The 23,754-nt window shown below is 44.9% G+C and overlaps 1 long non-coding RNA gene across 1 annotated transcript; it reads left to right on the top strand.

The window, feature by feature from the left end:
• The first annotated feature begins 823 nt into the window (after positions 1-823).
• On the top strand, positions 824-23,285 carry LOC143831105 (uncharacterized). The gene is made up of 3 exons (XR_013228717.1): positions 824-981; positions 2,981-3,162; positions 22,896-23,285. It is a non-coding gene; the product is annotated as an uncharacterized LOC143831105 (long non-coding RNA).
• The last annotated feature ends 469 nt before the right edge of the window (positions 23,286-23,754 follow it).

Here is a 23,754-nt window from a genome sequence, read left to right as displayed (position 1 = left end):
CTCTAGGATATCGTGGAAGAAAGGTAATGCCACTATGAATCAGTGTTGCAGAGGGAAAATTTAAAGCGTCCAAAATAAAAATGGAATTAAAATTCAGTGTAGACTGCAGGGATTTAGTCAATCTGGAAATGGGTAAAAAGCCCTGTGCAGACTACACCCAGATCTTTGACTTCTACATTTGGGCTGAATCCCCATTCACTGTTTGAACAACAGGCTTCAGCTGTCTCTGGTTAAGAATTACTCTAGTTACATTCTCTATGATCTGGAAATCACTACATTCTAGATTTTATTTTGACTGGTGTTACCCAAAATGCTTATTAAATATTAATTTTGTAGGGGGAATTAGCTGAGCAAGTCAGGGGTATGTGTTTATAGGATACCAATTCCTTAGGGGAAATCCTCAAATAAGCAGGCCTAATTTGATTCCAAAAAGGATTTTGTATTTTATTAAGAAACATACAGAGGAAAACATACACACACACTAAGTTCTACAGGGAGAAATGTAAGCTGAATAGGGAAATAGAAAACATACTGTACCTGGCAATGGGTGAGTCCAAAAAAGCAAAGAGATGGGATTGATGATACTGAGTGCAGAAAGCAATGCTGGGTATGGAGAGATCAACACACAGGCATAATCAGCCCAGGTTCTGAGAGAGGGTTTGAAATTCCCTGGCCATCCCCAGACTGGCCTGTGAGGTGTTGCTGTGTGATGCAGGTGACAGGTGACTGGTAATAAGTTATAGACAAATCTGATAGGTGAGTTGAAGTGTGATGTAACTGAATTTGGGCTATCTGGAGTATGACTCACAGTCAGGTGAAGCATGTCTCAAAGATGGACAATACTTAGGCTGGTTGGAGGCTAATAGGATTAGCTCTTGCCTTTGTTTACTCAATGGCTCAGACAGTTAACTGATAGAAAGTCAGGAGAAACACAATAAGGAAGGGAGATGCTGCTACACTGAACAAATAGACATCTTGGAGGTAAGGAAGCAGGGCATGAAGTGAACGAAAGAAAATCTGGCTAGTTCCGGGGGGGGGGGGAGCCATTCCTTTCCATGGACAGCATCATTGTTCTGGCTGGGAAGGCCAATGGTCTCATTGTGCTCCCATAACGGCCCATTTAGCTGAAGTCTGTTTGAGTGGCCTAAAGGAAATGAAGGAGAAGGGAATTTTCCTATCTTGTTCTAGCAACTCCAGACAAGATGGAGATCTGGCCTGGACTTCTAGTCCAAGAAATGAATCCATATCAAGCAACTGTCAATCTGATCTTTCTATGAACCACCCCACACAGTGCCAGATATGTGCCAGGCATGTGGAGGAGCCTTCTTGAAGACGGACTTCTATCATGGGGGTTCTTGCCAGGGTAATACTGGCATGATAACAATATTCCTGATATTTAATGAAAATGATAATCATAGCATTCCTGATTTTCCAAAATATAATTAAAACAATTTTTGAATTACACATCCCTACCCCCTATAAATGAGCCTCTTGTGGCGCAGAGTGGTAAGGCAACCGTTGCCCATGAGGCTGGGGGCCATTCCGCACCGGGATCCATGTAGCAAATTGTTTGCTGAACGAAAAATCGCCATTTTAAATAGTGGAATTCGGCGCAACGCATACCTGCCTTTGTAGTGGAATCCAGTTGTGTTTCTATCGTTCCGGTCCACAGGGTTCCGGTCTTGGCAAAAATCGCTAGAAAGGAAGCGCTATTGCTGAGCTGTGTCCCGCCCCTGGCCGTCAAGCAGCCAATGGGCGGCCGTTAGCATGCTCCCAAACAGCACCTTTCCCTTTAAGGAAGGTTAAAAAAAAACACACCAGTTGCAACGAATATGCGTTGATTCGTTGCAACGGAGAGACCCATCCAACTAGCAGGTGATGTTTGAGCTGCCGTTTCATCTTTGCCACGCTCCCCCTGAGTGAAAAAAAAAATCCCCCCCCCCTCACGGGCACGATTTTCGGCCAAAAACAGTGTGAAAAATAAAGTGAAAATAAACCAGAAAACGGGCCTCTGCGATGCTTGTGCTTGGTGACTTTAAACAGAGGGGCTGCAGCGAGGGAAGCCTCACTGGGTAAACGAAGGCTCACTGGTGCGTTGATCTCCACTCACTCGGAGAAAAAAAAATGGCGATCGCTTCGCTGGAAGATCAGAGGAGAGAGCCAGGGGGAGGGACTTTGCAGAAACCGCAACAATGGTAACGCACAGAACTTTTCCGCTAGTGTTGCAGATTAGTTGCAGGAGTGTAGTGCTTTCCGGAGGGTGAATCCACTTTTTGGGATTTCCCTGAAAGCGCTACAACGAAGTGCTTTTTGCGGATCGGTTTCAGGAGTGTTGCAGATTGTCAACGACGTTGTGCATAATGGCAAAACTGTAGCGATTTCAATTAGTAACCATTGTGCTATTTTGGACGAATGCGGAACGGCCCTGGGAGTTCAATCCCAGCAGCCGGCTCAAGGTTGACTCAGCCTTCCATCCTTCCGAGGTCGGTAAAATGACCGGTAAAAAACTTGCTGGGGGTAAACGGTAATGACTGGGGAAGGCACTGGCAAACCACCCCGTATCGAGTCTGCCATGAAAACACTAGAGGGCATCACCCCAAGGGTCAGACATGACTCGGTGTTTGCACAGGGGATACCTTTACCTTTACTTACCCCCTATAATCTAGCTTCCAGTGCTTGTGCTCCCTTGAAATGAATGATTTCAAGACCATTATCATTTATGGTCTTTTCACTGCTAAATACAGAATTCTACTTTTTCCTTCTCCTTAACCTTTTTTCTGCCTTTGATAATTGTCACCCTTCATGACTCTTTTCATGCCCTTTGATTCTGTTATTCTAGTCAATTTTCTTTCTGCTGTCCGACCACTGAGATGGACAACCTTATCAAATTCTTTTAGTGCTATATCTGTCAGCTGATGAATCCCATATCTAGCTCTGTACCTCACAACTTTCCCTTTTACCTTCCATCCTGTACCTCCAGAGAAGCACACTGTGAAGAATGAAGGATGGCTGCTGGAAGAAAATATCCATTCTTTGCCTGCATGGAAGTACTTTCCACTGGACAGGGAGTTCGAGCCACTGTATATAGTTGTCTGAAACCTGCAAGGAGATCTTGCAGTCAATGTGGATACTGATGTCAAGATGCATCTTCTGTAGATAAAGGTATTTCCCCAGTCAGAAGCACTGGTCATTAAGCATCATTTGAGATGGATTAATTGCCATTAACATCTTTTACATCTAAACTACTAATTATAACTATGTTGAAAACATAGGGACATTACGATCTCTCTCGTAATGTATGTTTGTGTAGTTCATCCTAGTTAATAACTGATGGCATTATTTCTAAGACTATTTCTATATTAACACCATAATGTTATTCTGCCACTCTTGTTTTGATTTTACTTGACTTGATTTTACTTGGCTTCTATTTATGTAATTTTAATGACTGGTTGACACATTTTAGTGTTTTGACCTTTGGGAAAGCAGTAATTAATTTGTCTCAAATAATTCATATATATAAAACTAGAAAATAAGCCCGCTGTAATCGGAATACAGCGGGCCCTAGGAGGCCTGTCGAGGTTTGGGTCACTGCAGAGCGAGAGAACGTACCGGAGGATGGGTGGCGGGCATCCTGTGAGGCGGCGGCGAGTCGTGGGCCCCCCTGCCCCGCGGCCTACTGTATTTAGTGGCCGTGAGACAGGTACTGTAGGCGGTTGGTCTGTAGTCAGGAACTGCTGTAGGCGCGGCTTGGCGTTCTCGCCGCGGGAAGACTCTTCGCGAGAGCCGGTAGAGGAGGCTCCCTGCAGGGCGGGTGGATTCGGCTGCTTGATCTACCTGTTTGCGTTTCCCTAGTGCAGGAGGTAATGCCCCGGAAGTGAAGCAGCCATGATCCTGAGGGACCCCGGGAGCGGGAAGAGGCGGGGTCAGAGCTCCTGAAATGCGACGCCGGCGGGCCGTGGAGGGGTCAGAAGCTGCCTCGGGTTGTCCAGGGGGAGCCCCACCACGTGGAGAGCTTTGAGGCAGGACACCAAGTGCGCGGCGGGTGGCTTCCTCGTTGTGCTCTGGTGCGCGGGGTGGGTGGCGGCGGCGGTGCAGCACAGAGGCTGTGCCGATGCGGGAGTGTCATGCGGCAGCGGGTGGGGCCACAGGGCACTCCCAGCTGTGGGTCCTGGTGGCGAGTTTCGGGCATCAGGTGGGTGTGTTGGATTGCGCCGCCGCTCCATCACAGGCGTCAGCCGGGCGCTCGTGGCAGCTTGGGCCAGCGGGCCAGCTGAGCTGTGCGCGTGTGTGGCGCGGCGATGGGAGTGCATCTCGTGGCAGCAGTTTGCAGAACGGGCTCCGAGATGCTCCGAGCTGTGCAGGCCAGCGGCGAGCCATTGCATGTGGAGCTGCGGCCGGCGGTGGAGCCGGCGCCACGGGCGCTGCAGCTGAGCCCGCGTTGTGTAGCGGGACGGCCAGCAGCCACGGCGATAGGAGGGCGTTTGGCGGCTGCGGGGTGCTCCCGGCTGTACGGGCCAGCAGCGAGCCATTCTGTTTTGAGGCGTGGCCGCAGGCGGAGCTGCCCTGGCGATGGCGAGGCAGTTAATGGCGGCAGGCAGCCGCATTAGAGTGAAGTTGGTGGGGGGGCGGATCGGGAGGCGTTTAGCGCCACGAGGGCGACGGGAACGTATTTTCCGGAATCCGCTGCCTCTTTTTCCCAAATAGCCCAGTTACGTTCTGCCCCGGAAAATTTCTTAGACAAATAAGCTAATGGGTGTAACTTTCCATCCTCCCCCTCTTGCAGGATCACGGCCCCCATTGCCGCATCCGAAGAATCTACTTGCACGGTGAATTGCTTAGCTGGGTCAGCATGGGCCAACACCGGCTCAGATGTAAACAGGAGCTTCAGATTCTCGAACGCTTCCTGACACCGGGGGGTCCACTGGAGTGGGGCGCCTGGTCGACTGGCCGCTTTTCCCCCTTCCTTTGTTTTTAACAAGTCAGTGAGAGGTAATGCCACCTTGGCAAAACTAGGGATAAATGTTCTGTAAAAGTTTGCAAATCCTAAGAAACTTTGGAGTTGCCGTCGTGTCCGGGGTGGTTCCCAGGCCAACAAGTCACGCACTTTGCCCGGGTCCATTTCGACCCCTGCTTGAGAGACCCTGAACCCCAGAAATTCAACCGCATCCCGATGGAATTCACACTTTGAAAGTTTGGCAAACAACTGGTGCTTCTGCAGTCGGCGGAGCACTTCGCGGACTAATTTGGCGTGCTTGTCCACATCCTCAGAGTACACTAAAATATCATCAATGTACACCAACACCCCCTGATACAATAAATCATGCATAATTTCATTTATCATGTTCATGAACACGCCCGGAGCGCCGGCGAGGCCGAACGGCATAATCATGTATTAAAATTGGCCCAAAGGGGTGTTAAAAGCAGTCATATATTCATGCTCCTTTTTTATTCGGACCCGGTAATAGGCTTCCCTCAAGTCCAGTTTTGTAAAAATCCGAGCTTTCCCCAAATGACCCAACAAGTCCTTGATCAAAGGCAGCGGGTAAGCATTGCAAGTGGAAACAGCGTTCAACCCCCTGTAGTCCGTGCAGAGGCGCAAAGACCCGTCTTTCTTTTTCACAAAAAGGACCGGGGCCGCCAAGGGCGAAGTCGCCGGTCTGATAAATCCCCGGGCTAGGTTTTTGTCCAGGAACTCCCTGAGTTCTTTCATCTCCCTCGGGCTCATCGAATAAAGTTTGGCTTTGGGGAGGGGTTCCCCTTTCTTTAACTCGATGGCACAGTCAGTTTTACGGTGGGGGGAAGTTGGTTGCATTCAGCCTCTGCGAACACATCTGCAAAGTCTTGATATTCCTGTGGGATGGCCGCCCCCCCGACGGACCCCATTGCAGCCACGGCGAGTTCGTTTTGAGCGAGCGGGGGCCGTACATGCCGCTTGCAATTGGGCGAGGAAAACTTCACCGTTCCCTTTTTCCACTTCACCGTGGGATCATGCTCCCTCAACCAATCCAACCCCAAAACACACGGGAATGCGGAATGGGGCGCTACCAGGGGTTGAATCTGCTCCCAATGTTTCTCAACGTCCAAATCTATGGGGTGCGTCTTTACTGTAGCCTCCCCCCCTGGAGCGCATTTTCCATCCAGTTGGGTAATAGGTAGGGGCTCACCCAACGGCACCTTGCCCACCCTCAAAGTCTCGGCTAGCGTTGGGCTTACTAGGGTCTGGGTACACCCTGAGTCCACAATGCAACGAACCCCCACTTTCCGCCCAGACTGGGGCTCCGTGAGGGTTGCAGGCAAAAGTATCAGGGGGGAATCACTCACCACTCGTTTGCCCCTGCCGGAGGCCTGCTGGCGGGGCGCCTTTACAGCAGACCGTCTTCGTTTCCCGACTGCTCCTCCGATTGATCCTCTCCGTCCTGGCCGCTGCCCTCCTCCGATTCCTCCACAACCGTCGCGGCTCCAGCTGGGGCCAGCAGGACCTTGGCACTTTTCTTCGGGACCGTTTTCTTGGCAGGGGATGCTTTGGCCGGGGTCCCTCCTGTCGACTTGGCGCTGGGCGACGTCTTGGACGGGCATTGCGCGAGGAAGTGGCCAGCCTGACCACAACCCAAGCACAATCCCTTCTCCATGTGCCGAGTGCGCTCGCTCGGTTCCAGTTTCGCCTTTGGCTTGGCTTTCACGGGGGTAGAGGTCTTCGCCCCTGCCTTCCCGGCAACCCCTTGATATTAGGCCACCCTTTCCAGGCGGCTCTCCATCTCTCCTGCCAGTTGGACCCAACCTGCCACTGTGAGGGGGTCTTCTAAAAGGAGGCACTTGCTGGACAAGTCCCCGGAGAGGCCCCCCACGAACGCGTGCACACGGTGGGGCTCGGTCCAGTCCGGCACAGCTGAGGACAGCTCCTTGAATTCCCTGGCATATTCAGCCACGGTCAGCTTCCCTTGCTTCAGGGATTTGAGTTTCTTCTCCGCCGTTTCCTTCTCGAACGGTTCCACGTACATCTGGCGCATGGTTCTCAGGAAGTGATTGTAATTATGGATGGCTCTTCGGTTGTAACGGTACAGGTCCATGAACCGTTTTGCTGCCTTCCCTTCCAGGGATTCTCCCACGAAACGCACGCGCTCGGCATCATTGTTGAAGGTAAACCCCATGTCCATCATGTAGGCTTGGAGATGCACCAGGAACGAAGGGAAGGTTGATGGGTCCCCCGAGAATTTAGCTTTGAACTTGTAGGTGCTCCGCATTTCCACTCCCCGGAGATGGGGAGGCAGTCGTCCCGGTCCCCAATCCATCGGGACCCTCGCTCCACGGCCCAAGCCTCGACCTACTCCCGCCGCTGCTCGTGCCGCCTCTGCTGCCACCGCCTCTGCTCCGTCCACGTCCGCCGCTGCACCGTCCGCAGCCGTTCCGTCCGCCGCCCCGGCACCTTCAGCGGCTCCACCGCCGCCACCAGCCCCGGCACCATCGAGGCCGGCGTCTTCTTCCTCCCTTCGAGCTCGCGCCAAGGCGGCGGCTTCGGCCTCGGCTGCCGCCTGCATCGCCGCCTCCTCGCGTTCCCGCAGGGTGGGAAGATCCCCCAGCCTCCGACCGCTGGATTCACAGGAGCCTCCGTGCAGCTCTCGCAGCAGGCGCCGCGTCTCACGCTGCTCCTCTGGATCCAACCGGCCTGAGAGGTCCTGTAGCCAATTGGTCACCTTGTCCAATTTGTGCTGCAAATCACGCACCTCACCGGCGGGCTCCGACCCGTAGCTGGGCATCCCCAGTTGATCCGGCCACTGCTCATCCCACGTCAGGTGGTCGTATTTCGACAAACGCCTGCGTTCGGTGATGTGCTTTTCCAGGAACTCGGCATGACCCGGAGTCGCTTCTTCCAAGGCTCTGATCATGCCCGAGCTGTACGGACCCACACCGGCTCCGTCGCTCTGGGAGACGTCCCAATCCAGGCCCTTTCCTTGCTCAGTATAGGTATTTCCTTCGTCCTGCATGTTGGCAGGCAAAAGGGGTTGTGAGATTTGACTTAATGTCAAACGTGAAGAGAACTCACAACAGGCTTCTTAATTAAAGAAAGCTTTATTGGGAAGTACTACACGCTAAGTACTGAGAAGTCAAATCTGACTAGAGTACAGATTTGCTTCAGCTTATCAATACAATTCTCCCGCTCAAAACTTGACAGTTCCCAAGGGAGGGGAGCAAGAGAAAAGACACATGTATAATTAAAACAGGAATACATTCTCATAGCCTTGACTAGGTGATAACAAACCCAGCTCAGCCGAGAGGCCACAACATGTGATCAGGTTACAAAAACAAATTATTCACTTTTATGGTTAGCAAGAATACAGGACCTGGGGCAACCAGGCGCCAAGCAATATAACTGACATGGAGGAACTCAGGCTAATTTATGGCAGAGATTCTACAATCCTGACACTTGGTTTGCTTTTGCGGCGTGGGGCAGGCCACAGCTGGCGATGGTGGCGGCTTCTGGGTTGCTCCGTCGGGGCGCCGGTTGTGAAGCTTGTATTCCCGTTGGTAGTTGGCGGCGCGGGGGCTCCCTTGCGGGCGGCCTGACACGTCTGCGGCGCTTCGCAACGGGGCTGGGAATCGGAGGGACCAATCGGCAGGCGCGATTGTCTGTCCGGAAGAAGGGTCCAATCCGGACCCTTCCTCATCCTGGACACATCCCGCCTCAGAACGCCTTACCATTTTATTTAGTCTGTGGCGCCCGTGGCGCCACGGGCGGTGTTAAGATGGTGTGTAGTGATGACTTTCTTCCAGGAATAGGGCATCATATTAAAGTTAAAAATGTACAAAATAAATAAAAACAGACATAATAAATTCTCGATGAAGCACAAACCATCAAACCATCTCCACTTGCCCAATTTACAATAACATTTTACAAGATGTATGCCAAATTCTATAGCTCGACATGTGTCACCTGAGCCTCACTAATGGACACATCAGTGAAATGTGGAGTACTAACTTGTTGCCTCTAATCTACATGGTCTTCTATTGCACTGCTGCCCCATGATGAGTCTCTTTCTCTGTGTCAGCTGAATATTTGTATAGCTGTGTAGTAGTTCCTCTAGTTATACCTTTCCCCCTCAGAAGGAAGGTGATGAGAAGATAGACCTTATTACATTCTATAGTTATAATATTCTTCTCTGTCCCTTATAAAGCAAGCTGCACTGATCTTATACAACTGATCCTCCCAAACTCAGTCTAGGAGGAAAAGGGGCTACAAGAATGTGAACCAGCCATCTGCCTACCAATGTAGTTGTCATACATAGATGGGTAGCTAAATAGTTAGTTCATTTTATACATGCATAAATAAACACTGTGTACTTATGCTTTTATAGCATTAGCATAAGCAAGTCTCCAGTCTTAATAGGAACACCTGCATTTGGAATGTCTTTAAAAGCTTAATATTACACTTTTGCCTTGCTTTTACATTGCCATTCATTTTAATTTTAATCTGTGGGGGTTTTTGGGGGGGGGTGGGGGCAGGAAAGCGATTTCAATATATATCCTCAAGTAGATAGTAATGGTTTTTGCAGATGTCTTAGAAATTAACATTCTTCACCAGCCTTACCCTGAAAATATTGCAGTTCTCGGAGGAGAATTCCAGGGATTTTCCCCATTATTTTACAAGACATTTTGCTGATCACACAAACTGCAGTAAAGTTGAAAGCACAGACAAATAAAAATAAAAATAATTATATTATTTCTATCTTGCCCTTCCATGAAGGCTCAGGGCAGGTTAGAATTGTTAAAATGAAACAATCCAAAATACAAAAATAAATATGAAATTTTAGGCTTTAAAATATTAAAAATAAATACAAACTACAAGTTGCTATGCCTGCTACTGTATCATTATTAAAGAAAAAGGAAGAGAGGGTAGGGACAAAGTATGATTCAGATTTCATTAGCTTGATTTGGTTAGGGAGACCAGCATAATTGTGATGTTGTTCTGGGCCTCAGCTATAGGCCCAGTGAAATAACTTTGTCTGCTGCGCCCTTAAGAACCGTTTAAGGACCTGCAGGGCCCTGCTCTCACTAGGCAGAGTGTTCCACTAGGTCAGGTTAAAAAGGCCCCAACCCTGTTGAGGCCAATTTGATTTCTTTGGGGCTGTGGACTCTTAGCAGATTTTGTTCACTCAATCTCAGCGCTCCTTGGGGGACATATTTATAGATATGGTTTCACACGTACAATGTTTACAGACTGTTTAGGGCTTTAAAGATTAGAACTAGAGCCTTGAACTTGATCTGGTCTTCAATCTGGAGCCAGTGCAGTTGGGAGAACACAGGTTGAATATGTAGTCTCCATTGGGTTCCCTATAAGGACCTGCACTGCTGCATTCTGGACCACTTGAGTTTCTGGAGCAGCTTCAAGGGTAGCACTGTACAGTGCAAGTTACAGCAGTCTAACCTGAAGGTGTCCATTGTATGGATCACAGTGTCTACGTCGGATGTCAAAAGCCAAGGTGCCAATTTTTGTACCTGGGAAAGATGATAGAATGCCTTGTGAGTGACATTGCTGACTTAGGCTTCCATAGATAAGGAGGAATCCAGGATCACCTCCAGGCTCTTGACAGTAATCAAAGGTGTCAGTTGGACACCCTCAAGGGCCAGGCATGCTGACTCAGCCAGAGGACCTCCACTTCAACTGGATTTCATTTCAGCTGACTACGCTTGAGCCAATCCATCATGAGATCCAGGCATCTGGCCAAAGAATCTTTCTATCAACAGATACATCTGGGTGTCATCAGCATATTGGGTGTCAACCCAGCATGAGACTCCAGATCATATGAAGGAGGAGGCATGTATAGATGTTAAACACTGGTGAACCTTCTCTGGGGGAACCTAGCACTCTCCGAGCCTTAATTCGGTCTCCAACCTTGGAGAAAAAACTGCAGCCATTTAAATGTGGCACCTTGGATCCCCATGTCAGCTAGGCAGTGGGCTAGTAGCTCATAGCTTACAGTGTCAAACACCACTTTTAGATCTAACAGTATGTGCAGCATCAAGCTAGCTAGATGCAGCTGCCATGCCTCCAACTATCTCTGGAGATAATCTGTGAGAGTGACCAGAGCCATCTCCACTTCATGGCCAAGTCAGATGCTGGATTGGAATTTATCAAGGACCAGTGTTTCTTTCAGGAAACTCTGTAACTGTTCCTTCACTGAACACTTAACCACCTTACCCAGAAAAGGCAGATGCAAAACTGGGTGGTAGTTGGTTGGGTCAGATAAATCCAGTCCTGTTTTGTTTTTGTTTTTTTCAAAAGTGGCCTAACCATGGCCTCCTTCAGTCTCTTTAGGAAAATCCATACATTTAGGGACACATTAATAATCTCCTGAAGAAGGGCCTGGATCTCCTTATCACCAGTCCTAACTAGCCTTGAGGGACATGGGTCAAGAGGCATGTGGTAGACTGAACAGCTTCCAGAGTCCTGCCCACATCTGCTAGGGAGAGTGGATTGAAGCATCATACACCAAGAGGCCTCCAGTTACCTAGCTGTATTGAGGTTAGTGGATAAGTAATGGCGAAGTAAAAGGCTCATACATAATTGCTAATTGTTTAATTTTGGACAGTCCTATAACTGAGGATGTCAAAGACCAAATTGATTTAAATAATTATGCTGGGCCTGAGCTAGTGAAGGCAATAGAGGCTGCAAAGTATTCTCTTTTAGTGGTCTTTGCTGCCATTTCTTAAGCTCTCATAAGCATAAGCATCTTGTAAGATGTTCTTGAGGCTTTGTCATGAGTATTCCACCAAACTCGCTCTGGCCATCTTAGTTCTCATTACCATTTGTGCAGCTCCAACGTACACAATGGAGCCTCCTTGGGACAAGGGTGGAAAGGGCACTGGGGAGCAATATCGTCAATGACTTTGGATAGATGGCTATACCAATCCGCCACCAGTGCATCTATCGAGTAATCGAGGGGCATAGGATCCTGCAGAGCATTCTGGAAGCTGATTGCATACATGAGTTTCCTTGGATGAGCATAAATCTGTTCTCCATGAAACAACCTTGAAGAAATATTTCTGACACATGTCTAGTGTAAGAAGCAGAATGATAAACAAAGGTATGAGACCATAACGAGAACATAATATTCAGAGACTAGTTTAAAATTTTAAAAAAATTAAATGAATACAGCCTAATTAATATTTAAACTAATAAGGACAGCCTTATTTGGGGATGTTCCAAATAAGGACAGCCTTATTTGAGGATGTTCCAAATAAGGACAGCCTTATTTGGGGATGTTCTAGTTTTGGATCCCATGATCCTTCCAAATCTATGATTCTCATTTAGCTGAACATAGTTTTATTATTTTTCCATTTTATAGTATTTTTATTACTCAAAGCTATATCTTCAGGTTTCTAGAAATACATATATCTTTGGATGTTGGCAGCAATTCAAATAGGCCCTCCTTAACCATAATACTTTACTTTGACAGAGTTTTTATGCCTCTATCATGGAATGAAACTATTAAATGGGTATTTACTTTTATGGGTGACATCCAGAGTGAAAATTTACTGGTAACTTAGATATTACATATTAATTAGGTTAACTAAAGCCCTGCGCAATCTGAACAAATTTTTAAAACAGAATCAAGACCAACAAACACATACCACGGATACTATGGTTTGTATCTTGTGAATTGCCAGTAGAAACAGCTAATGGTCTGTTATCTTGACTTACCCCTCCACTCTGGAGACCTTCTTGACTCTGGAGTTAGCTGGATTGAATGACTTGCTTGCACTTATAGTTGAACAGGATGGCAAGCTGTAGAGAGGGGGAGAAATAGAAGCTCTTCCTTTCTGCATCTTGTGTTCATGAGGTTTTATTTATGGAAGAGGAAGAAAAGAATGATTTTGCCTTCTGCCTCTTTCCCACTGCAGCTGCATGACCTACATGGCTATCAGTGAACACAAGTCTTTAATCCTGGCAATAAAATTTTCCAGAATCAGAAAGGGCTCCATGTCAGAGTGATGATGGCTACAAGTATAGACAGCTTTAAGAGGGGGCTGGATAAACATATAGAACAGAGGTTTATCTGTGGCTATTAGGCACAAGCTATAGATGGAATTAGGCACAATTAGGCACATCTCCACCACATCCACCCCCTTTCTGGAGAAAGGAGCACAGCCACTGTAAAGCTATTCCCTGAATCCTGGCCCCAGTGAGACGGTGGGCTAACAACTTGTAGTCAACCACATCAAATGCGGCTGACACACCCATTGATACTCCTCACTTGCCTATGGATGACCAGTTATTGCTGCTTTCTTTATTCCACTTTGATGCCAGATAGCAGCAGCAGAGGACCTGGAGAGACTCATAATCCAGGGAAAATCTGAGGGCCATTCCGCACAAGGAGCAATGTTGCCAATTGTTCACAGAATGCAGAAACGCTATATTAAATAGTGGAATTTCATCATTCCGCATACCTTTTTGTTTAGTGGAATACAGAAGTGACTGTAGCGTTTCATTCATTCCCCACAGGTTTCCGGTCTCGCTGGAATAACAACAAAGGAAGCGATTTTTTTCTGTGCTTCTTCCTGCCTTGCCCATCAATCAAACGGAACAGCCAATGGGCTGTTGTGTTCATGCTCCCGAAAAGCCCCTTTCCCTTTAAGAACTGTTTTTTAAAAAACCAAACACACCTGTTGCAACGAATCTGTGTTCAATCGTTGCATTGGAAAGACCTTTTTGCTGGCATAGGAGCTGGTGATTAATCGTTTACCCGCTCCTCAAGTAGAAAAAAAAATCCCCCCCACGGGCGCGATTTGTGGCTGAGGCATAAGTGCTGACTCTCGGGCGCTTGCTTCTCCGGACGTTCGCTTCACTTCTGTGGAGGGACTTTAGCCGGAGAAGCCTCTGAGAAGTCTCGCTCGTTCGTTGCTTTCCCCAGTCTAAGGGGAAAAAACGGTGATCGCTTCTCCGGAAGTTCGGGGGACGAGAGCGGGGGAGGGACTTTCTTTCTACCGCTACATTGAGAACGCATATGTCTTTTGCTGATGTGTTACAGCTTGTGCTCAGAAGTGTAGTGATTTTTTCAGGGGGAATCCACTTTTCCCAATTTCCCGGAAAGCACTACAATTAAGTGATTTTTGCGGGAGTGTTGCAGGAGTGTTGCAGATTGTGTGCGATGTCATACGGAACCTTGAATTTGTAGCGTTGACCAAAGGTAAGACTTCTGCTATATTTAAGTTGTGCAGAATGGACCTGATTCTTCCCTTCCCTAGTTGCTCAGATGTCATGGGAAGGAGCTCTTTGAAAAAAAAACCCCTGCTGAAGACCTTGAGGGGCACGAGGAGCAGAGCTAGAGGCTACAAGCGCATCATATGTGTTCTCAGTCTCAAACCATCCCACAGAAACCAGTGGGCAGCTGTTCAGGAAAGCTTGGGACTATATGATCTAAAAGTCCCTTTGACTTTTTCCCCATTGTGATCCTTCATCTTCTCCCCCTCTTGACTCCCATGTTTTCAGTCTTCTCCTTCAAATGCCTCCACCTTCTCATCCCTCTTTCATCCCCTACTCCTGACCCCTTTAGCTTTGGGTAGGGACCACACAATTTCCAACCCCACAAATGTCACTTAAATGTTTTGTTCTTGTGATGCTTAAGCGCTCATACATTATTTTTTAATCTTGAGATGTTAACCTCCAACTTTCCCTACTTTTCAAAATGTTCTTCAAACCTTAGGGCTCCTCCACATCTGTAGAAACATATTCTTTTCCCTTGGTTTCCTTATCATGTGAAGTTTTTTAGCCTTGCTGTGGGGGTGAGTTAGAATATTATATTTCTTATGCTCTATAGTTTCTTATAGGTTCTTATAGGTTCTTGATTCACCAACTAATTTCAAAGGAATATGACAGTAAAACAAAATGTGGTTAATCAAATTATATACAGAAGATTTAGTCAATTCTGCACAGAAGATTTAATCAATCAAGAAAATTGTACAAGGATTATTATTTTTTGTCAAAAATGGTTAGACAAAACCCCAAATATGATGTAATCATTACTTTGTCTTACATTTACTATTGCTCTGCCTCTTTCAGTGTCTTTGATCTTAACAGGCATGAATATTTGGGAGCTGGCAAGCTGTTGTGACAATATTATGAGTTGTCACCAGAAGGCTATTACCAGGAGACTTGGCCCTTATGAGCAATCTTTCATTCCAAGTTTTTTCTAAAAGGCAACTGAAGCTGTACCTCTAGATAAGAACTGGGCACAGCTTAGAGGCATTGCCAATGAAAATACTATCAGGTCTACTTGATTTACTAGGCAATTCTTCAGCAAGAACAATGTTCTCAAGTGTGGATTAATTTACCTTCCTAAAAGTAGAGATATTGGCTATAGACACATAGCTAGGAAGAATAAAATTGATTTGTACCATAAAGCCATTCTGGATTTGTGATAAATCCAGAATAGTTATACAAACCAAGTTGTATGTTTTTATTGTTTTAACAGGAAATCTGTTCAAACAATATTTTATTGGTCACATGCCATGCAGTATGTTTAGAATCTGGTAGAAGGCTTATTCCAGCATGAAGGAATTATGTTGCTTCCAAACTGTACACTGGCTGGTGTCGCTATTTATATAACTTTCTAACATCTCTTAGACATTATGGGAAAAATGCCAATCAAAATCTCTTTTTGGGTCAGAAGTAGGTTACTTAGGGAAATCTTTGCTACATGGGTTGCTCAGCAAGATCATGTTTTCATAGGACATATTCCAGCTGCAGGTCAAAGAACTTTTATAATTGGTTGAATCCACTGGAGCATTTCTGCAGACTGGAGGATGTCTGCTTGCAGAGCATGTCTTTCTCACCTTCTACACAGAAAAAAAAAACATTGTGGTATGCAAGTGTAATCCTTCCATCTGCAGAACTGCTCCAGTAGATCAGAAGATGTGATCAGAAGATACATTTACCTTAGATTATATGTATATGGTCCACTTTCCTATTAGAGCCCAAATCCCTATAAATATAGCCCAAGAAATTGCCTTGCTTTTGCTGCCTCTGACTCTAGCTGAAGTACTATATCAGGTTTTAGAACCTGTCTATGCAGTGGCTGAGGGATAATTCACATGTTAGAAAGTCTGCATGTCTACCATAAGGATTTTGGATCAGAAATGCTCTGAGAGCTCCATGCTCAGATATTAATTACCAGGCACACACAGGCCCAGTTCAGGTTGGGGTTATAACTACCCTGCTACTTTTGGGATAGCCCATAAACCCTGGAGGATAGTATGAGGTGGCTGGATGGAGAGTGTTACCTTGTTAATTCTCCTAAACTTTTGGCAGCTCTTAGTACCATTGATCATGATAGCCTTCTAAACCAGGGCCTTGATTAGAGCCAGGTCCTGAGCTCCTGGATGACCTGTGGGCCCTGTCAGGACTCTCTGAGTTCTGCAGGGCCTATAAAATGGATCTTCCAGGCATTTGGTTGAGGCTGGGTAGGACCCCCGGGTGTGTGATCGGGTCCCTTCCCCCCTCCCCGGCTCTTGTGCATGGTGTTAGATAGTGCCAGGAGCCTTATGTCACTCTACTCTGCCAACCCGATTTTCCTCTACACCAAGGCTGATGCCCAGAGGGTGGGGAGGGATATATTTTTAGAAATCTGGCATCTTGTGTGTTGCTGGGGATTGTTTTTCAGGTGTTTTAAGGTGTTATTAATGTATATGTTTTTTTATTGAATTATGGTACTTTTCCCTGTAAACCACTGCGAGCCAGTCTGTTGGGAGAGGCAGTCTAAAAAAATAAATGTAAATAAATAAATCACCATTCATGTCTGGGCTAGGGGGTGCATTGTTCTTCTGTGGTTCCACTCCTACCTTGAGGGTAGGTTGCAGAGTATGATGTTGGGGAACTGTTGCCTTGCTCCTTGGCCTGGGGCATTCGCCATACTTGTCTCCCATACTTTTCTACATCCATGTAAAACCACTGGGAGAGACCACCGACAGATTTGGATTGAGCTGCCAGCAGTATGCAGATGACACTCAGCTCTACCTTGCACTACTAGAAGATCCCAGGGAGGCTGTCAAAACTGTGCAGGTACCTGGAGGCAGTTTTGGAGTAGTTGAGGGCTAGCAAATGGACATTTAAGCCTGACAAAGCAAAGATGCCATTGTTTTGTGTGTGTGTGTGTGTGTGTGTGGGTGTGGGTGTGTATGTGGGTGTGGTTGGAAGGCCTGACTCAGGAAATGCATTCTTCTGTTCTGGATGAGGTTTCATTCTCTCTAAGGGAGCCAGTTCATAAATTGAGGTGTTATTGAACCAAGGTCTTCTGTTGGATAAACAGGAGCCTAGGAGTGCCTTTCACCAGCTTCATTTGCTACTCTCGTTTCAGCTCTCTGCAGGAAGGAAGCACAAACAAGCTGACAGGAAGGCAGAGAGAATTAGTATCTAAAAACAGAATTTCAAGGGGATAGACAAAATGCAAAGTCAGACAGTTCAGTGAGTCAAGGGTTCATTCAGGCAATCCAGGGCATCACAGGTAACCACAAAATTATATCTGCAACCCAGACATCCTAGTCCCAAGTTAATATAGGTTGTCAGCAGCTGCTCCATTCTGACTCTGTGATGATTCACAGGTTTCTGCAGTCAGCCTTCTTGCTAACCTGGGTGTAAACTGCACGGAGCTTTTATTCCAATCCCAGGCCGATTCAGTCCCTGCCATCTCCACAGAATGCGATTTCCATTTTGATTTTGGGCGATTTAAATTTTTCTTCTGCAACAAGCAGGATTGATCTGGAGTGACCTTACCTTTATTGTGCGATATCTTGATTGGCCAAAGCTGCTCATGTGACAAGCTTGCCTTAAAGGAGAAGCCCCTAATTTCTCTCAACTTCTGTCAGTCTTGTATTTTGTTCTCCATCCTCTGCCTTCTTCGATCCTCCTCCTCCCCCTCCAAGAAAAATCAACATTCTGGATGAAATATAGTTAAATGGAGAATTGCTCCTTTTCTGGTATAGAATGTGTGTATTTTGTAAAACAAGAAATATCACCGCATAATATTGTCTTTGGTAGTTCCCCTCTTTGTATATATACCTTTTTATAAATGACTAGTATCACAAGAAAAAAAGTATCATTTAAAGATTCAGTATCCAGAATCTGTATTGTAGTTTATGGAGAATAGTCCCTAACATTATAATTTACTTTATATACTTTAAATGAGTTGAATGAATTGTTGCAGCTCTTCGCTAAGGTTTCTAAACAGTAATACCTATATTGAAGAAGGAGCTAGAACTGACTTTAGCTTTTGAAAAGCAGCACAAAGTTTTCCTAACAAAATAAAAACAGACAATTGAGTCATACTACATTCCCTGTTATTAGACTGGTTTATTCATATTAGTGTCATTTAGGGTAACTGCACTATTGGTAAACAAAATCTCCTTTAGATTTCAAGAACCTTAATTTATTTCCTGACCCTAGTGTTCCTGGAGATTTCAAAAGATATAAGGTTAAATACTAATAATGAATAGCATTGCAAATAAGGAGGAAATGTGTATCTAGTAAAACAAATATGAGCTAAAGAACATAACTTACTAGTTAGTTCAATTGTAGATTCATTAACTTTTTGTTTGGCTTAATATTAGAATTTTTTTAACTCTAGGGATAAAATAATTGCATTCTTTCATTAAAAATAAAACATTAGATCTCTGTTCCAGGGCCAGCAGTGTAGTCAAGTGCATTATGATAATAAATCTCAAGTGAGAAGACACAGTTATTTATTTTGGATGAGCATGTTATTGCCAAGTCTGCACGTTAAACAGCTTTGTATTTGGATTAATTGGCAAGCCAGACTGGGAAAGCCCTATGAACCTGAATGGCACTGTAATAAGTTTGATCTGTGGGAAGACTTTATTCTGAAATACAGAAGAATGCAGACCTTTCAAAATATTGGCAGTGAAGGAAGAGTATGATTTAGTGTTTCCATTTTCCAAGAGGAAATAGTAATATATTGCTGGACCCAAATTATACATACATGTGATGATTTATTCCTCCAAGCTGGAGACCAGAAGAATGAAAAGATTAGATAGATTAAAATAACCTTATGAATAGGGGAGAAATCATGATTAATCTGAGAGTTGATTTGACTGTAATCTATTTTTAGCATTTTAAAAGATCATAATACGAAAATCTGTGAACAAACATGCTTGTTCCATTTGGGTGATTTTTTTGTGAAGCTGTGACTAATCAAGGGAAGAGATACAGCATAACAGTATTTCTGCTAAAAGTGTCAGGGTTTTCTTTACTTCAGTCTATTCTGGCATGATTTCGGAAGATGTATGTAACAACAGCATATTAGACAACCGGTGAAACTCTCACATGGACATTTGGACATGTGCTTGTGTCATGTTAACCACTGGAATTTGAACACATGAACTTGGTGCAGAATTGATGCTATTATGTAGATCCAGATGTGCAGTTGGATATTTTCTGCCTGGAGCCTGTGGATGGAAGGAGTTCGCAGAATGCCTCTCTTCAAGCCCTGTAACTAGAAATTTTTGTTAGAGGGGCAGTTTTTTTTGTTTTGTTAAGGGGGCACTAAGTGGGGCCAATGCTCACGCTGGGTTGCCAACCTTCAGGGGTGGGCTGGAGACCTCCCAGCAAGATGTTTCTTTAGGTACCTCTGTGGAGCAAAATGGTGTGCTCCTGCTATTCTAGATTTCCTTACCAGAGGTATAGTGGCACTCAGCCCACACAATGCTCCCACTGGCAGCAGCCACAGTACCCAGACTTGCCTCACTCAGGGACTTGTACAAATGTGGCTGCTGAGGGAGGGAGCCATGCAGGATGAGAGCCAACCCGCCTGACACACTATTGGTGGTGATGACAGGGCTTGTTTCCTGCTGTGCAGCATTCAGGACGAAGTTCATGCAGTGGTGTCCCACCTCCCTGTCCAGTAGCCAGATGGCTCTGTCTCTTCTCTGGCACCCTTGCAGCCCCCTTCAAACCGTGGCTAGGTTTCATCAGGCCTCTGATTCTGTGAAGGCTCAAGGGAGTGGCAGGTTACAGTGGATGAGCGATAGGGATGTGAGTGTCCTGCATAGTGCAGGGGATTGGACTATATGACCCAGGAGGTCCCTTCCAACTCTATGATTCTATGATTCTAGTATGTATATAAAATCAGAAATATACATATCATTAGTTACCCCTTATCCTATTTAAAGATTAAATGAAAAAATATAATTGTGAGATTCTCACCAATGCATTCCCAGAAATACTTTTTTTTAACAGAAAGAGACATTTTAAACATTTTTTTTGGATTTTATTGAGAGTTGTTTTCAATGAGAAAAACTGTTGTTAACTACCCAAAGCCTGCTTGCAGGGAGGATGTGGGCAACAAATCAAATTATAAATAAATTAATATAAAGTAAATAAATTAGATAGTCTCATGGAACATGCATCTTAGAAGTTCATGGGGCTTTTTGGGGTAGCTGTCTCTGATAGACCCCATTACGTGCAACCCATTCGGCCAGACTTAAACCTCCCAATTTATCTCTTCTGATGGTGAGGGGAATCCTTTTCTGAACTTAGAAGAAATTTCCTATAGAAATTTATGTATCAAAATTATGAACTATTAGGTTAAGTTGTTCAAAGATTTTTCTGGGCATCAGTCCCTCTATCACTTCTTCCCAGTGATGGAACAGACACTGAGTATACAACTGAGCAAGTGAAACTTGTACATGTTTTGCAAATCTGAAAACTAAAGGAAATTCTAAGGCCTCTGGTTTGTTCAACCAATGCCTCTAACAGACATGAGTCTGCAACACTTTTGGATGGGGGCAGGAGGGAGTTACACCTGGAAATGTGATTTCTGGTGTGTCAGTGGGAATTACTTTTGGATTGGTTTCTTAACTATGTGTAGCTAGTAATATATTGCTGGATACAACAGGCTTTGATATTGAAGAATCTAGCAAGGCTTTAGGACAGATCTGTTGATTTGCACACTTCTGTGGCTTTGAGGGGGGGTTCAAAGCTCATGATTTGTGTTTCCTTGCCATAGCCAACACTAACTTGGTTGGATACTCAGGTTGACTGTGTTAAACTTTCACAGATCAAAAGTAGAATGATACTTAATTATCTTACCCACAATTTCCAGTTTTTGTGCTCTTAAATAACTTAACAGGGTCAGGGAGCAGCAGAGTGATGTAGGGAGCTTTGGCTCTTTAAAACATATACCCTGAAAATTTTATTGGGCTCTACGGTGCTAGTGGACTCGAATCTCAGTATTCTACTGCAGATAAGATAGTTACCTGCTAAAACTATGCCACTCTTACTAACGAACTGAGGTAGAGGGGGTGTAGAGTCATACCTCAACTTAATTATGCTTTAATACTTCAACCAAAAGCATGTGACCAATCCCTTGAGCTGCTGTTGCAACTACTGGATTGAACTGTGGTGTAGTCTTGAAGAGTGCAGAGATTCCTGGTGTGGTGTGGTGTGGTTAGAAACTGCCTTAAGAGTCAGTTCTAGTACTGGTGTTTCAAGAGAAGGGGTTTGACTACTGAAAAGAGAGTATCAGTTTTCTGGAAACCAAATGAGCTCGAGAAAGCTCAAGGAAAGTGTTCTGAAGTGTTTGGGGAAAAACACTGGAGCAAAAGCCTCTTAACATAAAGATTTAAGTTACTGTGAAAAGCTTAAAACACTCTCAACATAAGAACTAAAGTCTGTGCATGTAGTAGTTTTACCTCAAAAATGTCAAGCCCTGATTTCACCTGAATTTCCCCCTTTGTGTTATTATTTATTATTTATTTTATTTATATACTGCCCTTCCTTGAGGGTCAGAGTGGTTTACATGGAACTGGAGAAAAACAGTACAAATCACATGATAAATTAAACAATAGCAGTACAGTCATAACAGAAGAACAATAAAATAATGGAACAACATGGTGAGAACATCCATTTAACTGTAACATACTGACGGCCCCATAGGATGGACATATCATTGGAGGTTTTCATGGGAGAGGGCTTAGGGGCCAATGGGAGGTGATTAAATTTAGGTCAACCTCAACCAAATGCCTGGTGGAAGAGCTCCCTTTTGCAGGTCCTGCAGAACTATTTATGTTCCGCTAGGGCTCTGATCTCCTCCAGGAGCTCGTTCCACCAGGTGGGGGCCAGGATGGAGAAAGCTTTGGCCCTGGTTGAGGTCAAACGAGCTTCCTTGGGTCAGGGATCACCAGGCACTTGGAAGTAGCATAGCATAAGGCTCTTTGAGGGCAGAAAGGCTCACTGGGCTCATACTGTGAATGGCCCTAAAGGTGATTACCAGAACCTTAGGCCTGATCCAGAATTCAACTTGGAAACAGTGCAGTTGGGCCAAATATGGGACCTCCATGGTGTTGTTGTGAGGATCCTGGCTGCAGTGTTCTGGACCAGTTGCAGTTTCCAGATTAAGTTTAGGGGCAGGCCTGTGTAGAGCGAGTTACAGAAGTCTCGTCTAGAGGTGACCATCGTATGGATCACTATTTTGTTATTTTTGAGTTTCAAAATACTTTGAGTGCCATTTAAGTTGCTAAAGTTTAAGTGGGTTCCTAATCCTCCCCTTAAATTCCTGGGCTGAACCAATAGCTAAAATATCATGCTGTGAAAGGATTGGAAAGCCAGAGTTCTTCAGCAAAGAACAAAACAGATTACTAGGGTGGCTCTGCTAGTAAAGGGAAGAAAAATGAAGGGAAACTCTTATCTTGGAGGGAGGGAAATGGACAGGGCTGTCAAAGCTAGCTTAAGCTTTTATTGAATTAGGCTCAATTTGGGCATGAGTTTAGCTCTGTATCATTTTCATAATTACTTTGGAGAGAAAAACAGTTCAAAGAATAATATTCTAGACAATTAATTAGTGGAGTAGAATAAGGACTATATAATAGTGGAATCTATTTTTTTTTTACAGATACTAGAATGGAGAGCCCTTTGTGATCATGAACATGATGCTTCTGGTCTGTACAATTGTTCAGTTATTACACTTCAAAGCTTGAAGTCATTAACTAGGTTTTATGTGTTTCAAATATGAATGCCTTTAAATTAACATCAGCATGTTTTTTGAATTAATGGACAATGTTTCATATACAATTCCGTCAGGATCAAAACAGAAGAGATTGTGGGAGAACTATGATTGGAACTGCTCAGTGGTTTTCAACGGTAAATGGCAGATTGGGGATACATGGGAAGGGTGTAATCCATCTACTTCAATATGTCTTTATCTGTCAAAATATCTGTCCTTGTGCTGTGTATTTAAAAAAAAACAGAAAATTGATTCACTTTTAAGTTTTACGTACATTCTGGGAGAATTAGCTATATCAGATGAAAGAAAAATTATAGCATCTGAGGGCCAAACCATATGTTGCATTTTATTTGAGTTCAGTACCAGGATTTGTGGTGTATTACACACACTTTAAGTTGATGACCAAATAAAAGTCCTTACCATTGGATTGTAGTCAATGAAGTCAAGGAATGACAATTAAACTAGTGTCTAAAACATGTAGACTAGATCTAGATAGTCAAGGTAAAATATTTTAAAGTTCCCTTGATTTTAGTTGAGAGATGGGTTACTATTCTAACTCTCCTATTGAAATCAGTGGGTGATTGTGATTTATTTTGTCTGGATTGCACGCTTTGACTTCAATTTATTTTATTTGACCCACAAATTATTTCAGGGAAGAACTTTATACTGGATGTATGATTGTTCATAATTGTATGGTGGGTCCAGCCATTCTGCACAGCTAAATTTGAAGCCTTCCTCTATCCCAGTG

The sequence above is a fragment of the Paroedura picta genome, chromosome 3, assembly GCF_049243985.1.
Source record: "Paroedura picta isolate Pp20150507F chromosome 3, Ppicta_v3.0, whole genome shotgun sequence".
NCBI lineage: Eukaryota > Metazoa > Chordata > Lepidosauria > Squamata > Gekkonidae > Paroedura > Paroedura picta.
This window is presented reverse-complemented; position numbering and strand designations above follow the sequence as displayed.